The sequence below is a fragment of the Bison bison genome, unplaced genomic scaffold (assembly GCF_000754665.1).
Source record: "Bison bison bison isolate TAMUID 2011002044 unplaced genomic scaffold, Bison_UMD1.0 scf7180017864197, whole genome shotgun sequence".
Taxonomy (NCBI): domain Eukaryota; kingdom Metazoa; phylum Chordata; class Mammalia; order Artiodactyla; family Bovidae; genus Bison; species Bison bison.
Window position 1 is genome coordinate 263,667 of NW_011494769.1, and position 11,015 is coordinate 274,681.

At 37.7% G+C, this 11,015-nt stretch overlaps 1 protein-coding gene across 1 annotated transcript in view; it reads left to right on the forward strand.

Moving 5' to 3' along the window:
• The window catches only part of SLC12A6 (solute carrier family 12 (potassium/chloride transporter), member 6), an 85,668-nt gene that overhangs the window by 2,317 nt on the left and 72,336 nt on the right, over positions 1-11,015 (forward strand). The gene's annotated exons all lie outside the window — the stretch shown is intronic.

Here is an 11,015-nt window from a genome sequence, read left to right on the forward strand (position 1 = left end):
GTCAGAAATAGCACATGAGCCACTTTTGACTTGTATTGACCACTGCAGACCTTTAGCTTCCTAAAGCAATTTGTGTCAACAGGCTTGGAGGTTTCCATTGCGTTTAGTGAGAAAGAGGTGATGAGATAAAACAGGTCATAACATTTTTTTGGACTAAAGTAGAAAATTTGAGAAATACTGTACTGCTTTATATATTTAATTTTATGCTGTGTTCTAACATAGCTCTGCCTGGTAATGAAAATTCTCTTAAGAATTTTAAAAGCTCTTAAAATGATATTCTACCCACATTTGAAAACCATCTTCAGCCACTGACTTGCTATTTTCCGGTGTCAGGAAATATTGTTCCTTCTAACCTACAGGGTGCAGGAAACCAAAATGATTTTAGTTCCTTATTTCTGTTTAGTGTGTTTTAATGTAAGGAGACAAGGTAGATTTGCTAGTTTATGGTCCGTGACTAATTTTTTTTTAATGAAGACCTTACAGGTCAATTCCTGGACTTAACAATTTTCACCTTCATGACTGAGTTTATGTTATGTACCATGGTATTAAAATTACATTATGGAATTAAAATAATTGATCATTTTCTCTTCTTCCACATTCTAAATTATAGTTTTAGTTTTTACCCTTTATACTGTGTTTAGGTTGTAAAAATGCCAGGTAAAGACTATAACAGTGTTAATTTTTTTAATGTTGTAATTGTCATTTGTTGTTCTTTAGTCGCGAGTCCTGTCTGACTCTTTTTGTGAGCCCACGGCCTGTAGCCCACTAGGCTCCTCTGTCCGTGGGATTTCCCAGGCAAGAATACTGGAGTGGCTTCTCTTTTCCTTCTCCAGGGGATCTGCCCGACCCAGGGATCAAACTCAAGTCTACTATTTGGCAGGCGGCTTCTTTATCACTGAGCCACTTGGAAAGCCTGTAATTGTTATTAAGTAACACAGGTTCTATTCCTGGGTCCAGAAGATCCTCTGGAGTAGGAAATGGCAACCTACTCCAGTATTCTTGCCTGGGAAATCCTTTGGACAGAGGAGCCTGACAGGCTTCAGGTCATGGGGTTGCAAAAGAGTTGGACATGACTGAGCACACATACACAATTTATAGTTAAGTGTTGATTTGCAAGTTATGTATTATAGAATTGTATTTTTGTTGTTTCTAAAAGTAGACATATCAGTAATGTATTAACCTTGCAGAGACAGGATCCTTGTCTGGGCTGCTCTTCTTATCGATAAGCCATTCTTTAAGGTCTACAGTGGTATCACTTCACACCGTAAGGATAAAACCATAAGGGTGAAACTGCGGACTTGTCTAGTGAAATCTATCTTGTCTAGGTGAAATCTATCTTGTTTAGGTGGGTATTGAAGTTAAAGCTTGGTCCTCTATCTAACATATTCCTTAATGTTTAGTTTCTGGTACTAGATCAAAGGGAAATTAACAGTCCAGCCATTAGATCACACTTTTTTCTAGAGTACTCTTGGGAAATGAGTTTCCTACTTTCCCAGTGACCTATTTTTTTTCTTACTATCTTTTAAAAAAATTCTTATGATGGCAATCATCCTGTGATATATTTCCCACGGAGGGAACTGGTTAAAAATATACTTCCTCTACCTTTGGTCTTGTAATATGCAGATGCCATTATTAGACTTAGAGGTGGCTCAGCTGGTAAGGAATCCGCCTGCAATTCGGGAGACCTGGGTTTGATCCCTGGATTGGGAAGATCCCTGGAGCTACCCACTGTAGTATTCTGGCTTGGAGATTTCCATGGACTGTGTAGTCCATGGGTTGCAAAGAGTCGACTGAGTGACTTTCACTTTCACTTTCAAACTTAAAAAAATGCTGTTGTCAAGAAAATCAAGGACGTGTGTTAATCTACATTTGTCTCTGGGCTAGATTTAATAAAGGAAAACAACTACTTCCTTGACTCTATCCATATGCTTATAAGATATTTCAGAATTGTTTCTTGTTTTACCACTTAGAATTGTAATCACAATTTAGTGATTGCAACATTGGTGTGATTCTCTCTTTTGTCCACAATTCCCTTGCCTCCCACATTTCTTCCCACCTTCAGTTTATTATCTTGTCCTATACCTTTATTAACATTACATTACACAACCAAGGAGGGGTGACACACACAGTTTTAAATATTTCTATCTGTATTTTAATTGTTTTCTACTATTGACCTCTTGAATAGTAATTATCTTTCTGCTATCCAAGTATTTATAGTTCTCTTTCATTTTGTCACTGTCCCATTAGAATTTCTGGACTGTCAAGCTGGTAAATAAAATCAACAATCTTAGCACTATACTTGCTTGTGCATGAAGAATGCTTTAAATGTACAGAAGGAACTTTTGAGAGTGGACGTCTCCAGAGAGTTACGAAAACAGAGTGGAGAGAAGGAATTTCCCTTTAAACAATTCAGTAAAGCATATACAATGTTTTATATTGAAAGTGTATCACTTTCATTCTTTATATAAGAAATTCTACCTTTAAAAAAATCATTTTTTCTTTTGGGTTGTGCTGGTTCTTCATTCTGCTCTGAGGGCTTTCTGTGCCGTGAGTGGGGACTCCTCTTCATTGTGGTGTATGGACTTCTCGCTGTGGTGGGTTCTCTTGTTGCAGAGCACAAGTTGCCTACGGCATGTGGAATCTTCTTGGACCAAGGATCAAACCTATGTCCCCTGCATTAGCAGGCAGATTCTTATCCGCTGTAGCACTAGGGAAATCTGCAAGTGTATCACTTTTAATTTAAAAAAAATTTAGTAGCCATAGCATATTAGTTAGGGAACTTTCAGATGCTCAAGAATCAAATTCTCATCAAACCCCATTTTAATAAATGAGGAAACCAAGGGTTACAGAGATGGTTATTTATAGATTCTGAGTAGCAGAGCCGAGAGTGAAGTACAGGTGTCCTCACCTCTCTGTCCGTGGCTTTCCGTTTGCCTCTGCCACAATGAACATTTTTTACGTTAGTCTCATAACTATTTGGTTAACTTAAATGATTGCTAAAATAATAATGCCAAGATAGAGCAGAGAGCATATCTTTCTATGTCTTGTACAGGCTCTAATAACATTTCAACCTTTTCCAATTCAACAAATGCTCCTGGGGGCTCTGATATGTATGAGGCACTCCAGTAGAAATTATAGGTCAAACCCCATTTTACTAAATACTCAGGTAAAATATAGGTTCCGCCTTTGGAGAGCTCATAGAAATAAATAGTGGTGAAAATGACAAGAATGCTTGCACCAATGTTTACTGAGCAATTATTATGGGCTAGACCTATTCTGGGTGTGAAGGATGCCGGACTGAGAAAAAGAATCCCATTACTGTTCTAAGGAAAGTTATGATGTAATAGAGAAAACAAACAAAATTTTGTATAAATTAAAATGCTGTATGATAAATGTAGGAAGAGAAGTGTACATCAAAAAAGAAAAATAAAGTAAATTTTAGAATAATACAGTAGAAAAATACAGTAAAGGAAAATGATGAACTGAGACCCTGAGAGACTGGAGGACTTGACAGGTAAAATGGTAGTGAAAGATGCAGATGGGTTAAAGACCGATCAGATGTTTGAAAGTTGGGCTTAATGTATTCAGAGGTGGAGCAGTTCCAGTGTTAACGTGATCCTAGTGTACAGCCTTGGGAGTAGGTTTCTGAGGTGGAGTAAAAATAAAAGCCAGTTGAGTCAAGAAGCTCTAAGTGTACTTTGAGGCTGGCTGTCCCCAGATTTTTATTGATGGTTGTTAGCTGCTAGAGGGAGAAGGCAATGGCACCCCACTCCAGTACTCTTGCCTGGAGAATCCCATGGACGGAGGAGCCTGGTGGGCTGCAGTCCATGGGGTCGCTAAGAGTCGGACACGGCTGAGCGACTTCACTTTCACTTTTCACTTTCATGCATTGGAGAAGGAAATGGCAACCCACTCCAGTGTTCTTGCCTGGAGAATCCCAGGGATGGGGGAGCCTGGTGGGCTGCCGTCTATGGGGTCGCAGAGAGTCAGACACGACTGAAGCGACTTAGCAGCAGCAGCTGCTAGAGAGGCAAGAGTAATTTAGATAAGCCCCTCCTCCATGGGGTCACCTCTTTCTGCCACCTTGTCTCATTCAATTTCAAATCCAGATAGATCAGATCTTTAAGTCCCTACATCTCTTACACAGACTACTTCTATAGTACCGATTTCAGTTAGGCTGTAAAGTTCTTAAGGACAGGGACATCAAATTGTCTTTGTATCTTCAGAGCATAATGTTGTCAATTAAAAAAAAAATGCACAACCTAAAAGTGGAGAATTATATTTTATTTGGCAAAAAATGCACAAACTAAAGTTGAGAATTATATTTTATTTGGCAGACTTACTGAGGACTTCAACCTGAAGATGGCCTCTCAATAAGCCCTGAGGGACTGTTGTAAAGGAGGAGGATATGGAGGAGCCAGGATATATAGGAGTTTTTGCCAAAAAAACAAATAGTTGAAACATCGAAAGATTTCTGCTTGTTAAGGAAAACTAGACATCTCAAGTTAACAAATTTAGTGCTTTTCTGTGTATGAGAAGATGCAAAACTCTGGGCTTATTGAAATCATTCCTTTGAGATGCACCTTAGCTGTCTAGGGCCAGTATCCTGTTTTTCTCCACTTTGAATCCCCTCAAGGTGCACCATTGAGGGTGACTGCAATGACTGACGTCTTGATGGCCTCAATAGCCATTGTTCACTGATACAGCAGGCAACATTCTTTGTCCATCGTATTTAAAAGCTCTTCAGCCAGAGTTGGGGACCATAGCTCAAAAGGAAAGAGGGATTAATGTAATATACATGTGAAGAATTTTCCTACTATAGGTGGGCTTCGAAGGGTAAGTAGACATTCACCAAGTGGATGAGGCCTGGCAGTCTTTTCCTTAAATGCTGATAGGCCTTAACAAATATTTATCTGCGCTTGGCACCATTATATTACACAGGGACATTAAGCCCACTCTGCTGATCCACCAATTCTGTGTTATTAGTAGTCATATCAGTCTCTCGAGCTGGGGTTAAATAATGTTTGACTAAGAATCAGAATAAAATTGGAAAGCTATCTTTTTTTTTCCTCATAAAAACACGTTTCAGAGCACCAAGCACTTTTTTTATACTTTTGAAAAAAAAGTCTAGTTTTTTGCACCAAACAAAACTAAGTGAATTACACTGTATTGACAATTATAGGTGACTGTTAACTTTCTTTTAAATATACCTTTCATATTATATGATTATTGAATACTGTCCATTTTACTTTGACACGCTAATAAAGAGCTGTAACTAACGTGTATAAGGTAGTAAAAGGATAGTTTTGTAAAAACATGTGGATTTGGTACGTTCTTAGTTTTCCTAATAGCATCCTCTGGTAGGTTTTTTTTTCCCCAAGCTCAATTTGCATCCCCCATTTTTTTAAAAGACAAATTATTGTGTGAAACATTTTGGTTACAGAGCAAGTCTCCTCAATACTGCACTGTTAGTGATTAAATTGTATAATGTATTATCAATATTTTATACCACAAGTAGCAATCAGCTAAATCCAGCGTGGCAAATTTTATTGAATAATTAGAATTTTCAACAAATAAGTGAATGGGGTGAAAGAGGAGTTGATGGAAAGGGGGAAAGGCTGTTTCAGATAAAAGGAATATCAACCAAATACATGTGTGGACTTTTTTTGGATTTTGATGTTAACAAACAACTGTAAAAAGACTTGAGAAAATCAGGGAAACATGACCATGCACTTAATATTAAGCAACATTAAGGAATTATTGTGAATTTCCTTAGTTATATTTATGGCACTGTGGTAATGTAAAGCCCGTATCTATAGAGATACATATTGACATATTAACAGGTGAAATGAAGTATACTCCACCCTCCCCTCATACCAAAAAAATAAAATTTGAGAGATAGACAAGACTGGCAAACATTTATGATTTGTTGAATTGGAGTAAAAGGTACATGAGGATTCATCTTACTGTTTTCTCTGATTTTGTGTATATTTGAAAATATCTGTAATACAAACTTTTACAAAGTTGGACTGAAATCCAGAAATAGACTTAATAGAAAGGACTTTCTTTTATAGAGTCTGTCCAGAATACTCTAGATATTTGATTAAATATTAGTGACTGGAAGAGTGATTACTTCAACTTCTTGTCTTTTATCCTGGGTAGTCTCTCCTATCTCCTCACTAATTCTTTGCATCAGAGGCCTTTTTCTTTTCCTGTCAGAGGCCTGTTTGTTTTTATTTTTTCTTTTTAATTTATTTTTTTATGAAGGATAATTGCTTTACAGAATTTTGTTGCTTTCTGTCAAACCTCAACATGAATCAGCCACAGATATACATATATCCTCTTTTGAACCTCCCTCCCATCTCCTGCCCCATTCCACCCCTCTAAATTGATACCGAACCCGTTTGAGTTTCCTGGGCCATACAGCAAATTCCTGTTGGCTATCTATTTTACATATAGTAATATTAAGTTTCCATATTATTCTTTCCATACATCTCACCCTCTCCTCCCCTCGCTCCATGTTCATAAGTCTATTCTCTATGCCTGTTTCTCCATTGTTGCCCTGTAAATAAATTCTTCAGTACCATTTTTCTAGATTCTGTATATATGCGTTAGAATACGATATTTATCTTTCTCTTTCTGACTCACTTCACTCTGTATAATAGGTTCTAGGTTCATCCACCTCATCAGAACTGACTCAAATGTGTTCCTTTTTATGGCTGAGTAATATTCCATTGTGTATGTCCCACAACTTCTTTATCCATTCATCTGTCAGTGGACATCTAGGTTGCTTCCATGTTCTAGCTATTGTAAATAGTGCTGCAATGAACAATGGGACACATGTGTCTCTTTCAATTTTGGTTTCTTCAGGGTATATGCCTAGGAGTGGGATTGCTGGGTCATATGGTGGTTTTATTCGTAGTTTTTTAAAGAATCTCCATACTGTCTTCCATAGTGGCTGTATCAATTTACATTCCCACCAACAGTGCAAGAGCGTTCCCTTTACTCCACACCCTCTCCAGCATTTATTGTTTGTAGACTTTTTGATGAGGCCCATTCTGACCCTTGTGAGGTGATACCTCATTGCAGTTTTGATATGCAATTCTGAGGGATTCTCATAAACTTTGCTTTGCTATTACCTGTACTGGGAATGGAAGAGAAGGAAGAGGGCCTGGGAACCTAAGAGTCTTATATAGTCATGCTTTTCTGTGTTAAAGCTGTTAAAATAAGAGGAATGTTTTAAGGCAATTTGTGCTGACCTAGAAGGATGATATTTTGCTGTAAACTTGGATCAAAGCTGCCTTTTTTTTTCTTCCTCTGTGTAATAAATGCTTTTGGACTAGCCAGACCTAAAATGGCCACCTTTGCAAGCTTCACTGGAAAAGGGAAAATTGGATTTCAGTCTCCCCCTCCTTGCCCTTTTGGCCTGATGTAAGCTACATAGCTTCAGCTGATGGGCCTGTTGACTCAGAGTAATGCACATTATATGTATTTAAGTTCTTAGTGATGTGTTTCTTAGCAGTAGATATGAAAATTTGGAGAGCTGTATTATAGGAATTATGAAAGCACTTTATTTTGTGATTGTCTAAAACAGTATATTATTTTAATGAAATTTTAGAAGTAAGTGGAAAACCAAGAAGATATTCCCCATTAAAACCTTGTTATTAGTGCTTTGGTGTACTTTGTAGAATCCCTGCAATGATGTATAAAGTTATGAGCACAAAACTGCAGAGCATACAACACACACACACAAACACACACACAGCACCTTGCTTTAACTGCAGAAGTTCAATAATTGATTAATAGGAAATGTTATTACTGTATTTACTCAGTTCTAAAGTGTTCATTTGTCAAATTTTTAACATTTCTGATTCTCAAGTGCATCTTACTTTTGAAAAGTTTTAATCTACTTAAATCACAGGTAGAACGTAACAGTTACCAAGATATCAGAATCAAACCAATATTGTAAATAAGTCAATCTGAAAGGCTATGCGAAACTAGAAAATTTGAAGTTACCTCTGGGTATCTTAATTGAAAAAATGCAAGGGCTAAAGCTTTTTTCTTCTTCTTAAAATGTATGTTTTTGTATTTAGACAGGATAGAAAAATGTAAACAAAAGCAGTATTAAGTTGTTAAGAAATGGTAGGTATACTTAGGTCTTAACCCTAACTTCAGTTTTTGTTTTGGGTGGTTTTTTTTTTTTTTCCTGGCAGGGAGAGTAGTTTGGCCATGCTGGGTGCATGTGGGATCTTAGTTCCTTGACCAGGGATTGACCTCAGGCCCCTTGCATTGGGAGCAAGAAGCCTTAACCACTGGACCACCACGGAAATCCCATGGTTTTTTCCTTTTTAAAATTTCCTGTTATTTTAACTGAGAGCTGGTTTCAGTCTTCTGCTTTGTATTTTTGTTGCTCCATAGCTAAGCCTTATTATATTTTATATGGCCTTGAGAAATCCATGCAAGATATTCAGTTGATAGCATTCATCTGTTCACAGGTGGAACCTTTTTGTAGATAGCTTTAATATTTGGCAAAGTGGCACCTAAATTTCCTCTATTTTATCAAAAGCTTTTTACTTTGTGGATAATAGTATTCATTTTTCATATTGTTAATTTTTAAAAAGCAAACAGTATTAAGTTTAAAACTCTTGTATACACATGTACAGTTTCACTTCGAGGAGCTGTGATAATTAAATCCATCTGAAATTTATCTTTATTTTGAGAGCATTTGCTTTTAATATTTAAGCATCTTTTTATATTCAGAAATAATTCACAGTGGCTAATTTACATCAAGATGGTTGTAAAAAATTCTGCTTTTTATTTTTTTCTAGTTTAGCAGTGTGCTAATTTCCAAACAAAGCTTTAGGAATTAATAGAAAATGGAAAACAGGTTTCTTCTTAAATGAGGTTAATTCTCTGTTGAAAAATCATCAGTTTTGATATTATTTCATTTAAAAAATTATGTCATTTACTTCTGAGTTAAGATAGATTTCTTCTCCAGGAAAAAGCTGAAGCTGACAGTGTTAATACCTGTCCAAGGTCTTACAAGAAATAAATTGAAGAATAGTGATTTGAACCCAGTGTGTGTGATTCTGACACCACTATTATTATCTTTTCTTGGCTGTGCTGGGTCTTGCTGTGCACCGACTTTCTCTAGTTGTGGCTGAGCAAGGGGTACTCTCTAGTTGCAGTGCCTGGGTTTTTCTCAAGGTGGTGGCTTCTTCTATTGCAGAGCACAGGCCCTTGGGCACTCAGGCTAAGTAGTTGGGGTTTGTAGGCCTAGTTGCCCTGTGGCACATGGCATCTTCCTGGAACAGGAATTGAACTCCTGTCCCCTGCATTGGCAGGTGGAATCCTAACCACTGGACCATTAGAGAAATCCTAACACCAGTATTCTGGTCATTATACTCTGCTAATGCAACAAGGCAAACTGATTTTCTGAGGAGGCCTTACAAATAGCTGAGAAAAGAAGAGAAGTGAAAGGCAAAGGAGAAAAGGAAAGATATACCCACCTGAATGCAGAGTTCCAAAGAATAGCAAAGAGAGAGAAGAAAGCCTTCTTAAGTGGACAATGCAAAGAAATAGAGGAAACAACAGAGTGGGAAAGACTAGAGATCTCTTCAAGAAAATTAGAGATACCAAGGGAACATCTTAGGCAAAGATGGACACAATAAAGGACAGAAATGGTATGGACCTAAAAGAAGAGGTGGCAAGAATACACAGAAGAACTATACAAAAAAGATCTTCATGACCCAAGGTCACACCATGATGGTGTGATCACTCACCTAGAGCCAGATATCCTGGAGTGTGAAGTCAATTGGCCTGAGGAAGCATCACTATGAACAAACCTAGTGGAGATGATGGAATTCCAGCTGAGCTATTTCAAATTCTAAAAGGTGATGCTGTTAAAGTGCTGCACTCAATATGCCAGCAAATTTGGAACAGTCAGCAGTGGCCACAGGACTGGAAAAGATTAGTTTTCATTCCAGTCCCAAAGAAAGGCAATGCTAAAGAATGTTCAAACTGCCATACAACTACACTCATTTCACATGCTAGCAAGGCTGTGCTCAAAATCCTTCAAGCTAGATTTTAACAATATATGGACCTAGAACTTTCAGATGTTGAAGCTAGATTTAGAAAAGGCTTTCTAAAGAGATCAAATTCCCAACACCTGTTGGATCATAGGAAAAGCAAGGAAATTCCAGAAAAACATCTACTTCTGCTTCATTGACTACAGTAAAGCCTTTGACTGTGTGATCACGACAAACTGGAAAATTCTTAAGAGAGATGGAAATACCAGACCACCTTACCTGCCTCCTGGGAAATCTGTATGCAGGTCAAGAAGCAATAGTTAGAACTAGACGTGGAACAATGGACTGGTTCCAAATTGGGAAAGGAGTGTATCAAGGCTGTATATTGTCACCCTGTTTGTTTAACTTATAGGCAGAGTACATCATGGAAAATGCTGGGCTGGATGAACCTCAAGCTGGAATCAAGATTGCCGAGAGAAATATCAATAACCTCAGATAGGCAGATGACACCACCCTAACGGCAGAAACTTCCTCTTTAGAGCAAATAAAGAACCTGTTGATGAAGATGAAAGAGGAGAGTAAAAAAGCTGGCTTAAAATTCAGCATTCAAAAAACTTAAGATCATGGCACCTGATCCCATCACTTCATGGCAGATAGATAGGACACAATGGGAAACAGTGACAGACTTTATTTTCTTGGGCTCCAAAATCACTGCAGATGGTGACTGCAGCCATGAAATTAAAAGGCACTTGCTCCTTGGAAGAAAAGCTATGACAAACATAGACAACACATTAAAAAGCGGAGACATTACTTTGCCAACAAAGGTCCATCTAGTCAAAGCTATGGTTTTTCCAGTAGTCACGTATGGATGTGAGAGTTGGAAAAAAAGAAGGCTGAGCACCCAAGAATTGATGCTTTTGAACTGTGGTGTTGGAGAAGACTCCTGAGAGCCCCTTGGACTGCAAGGAGATCAAACCAGTCCATCCT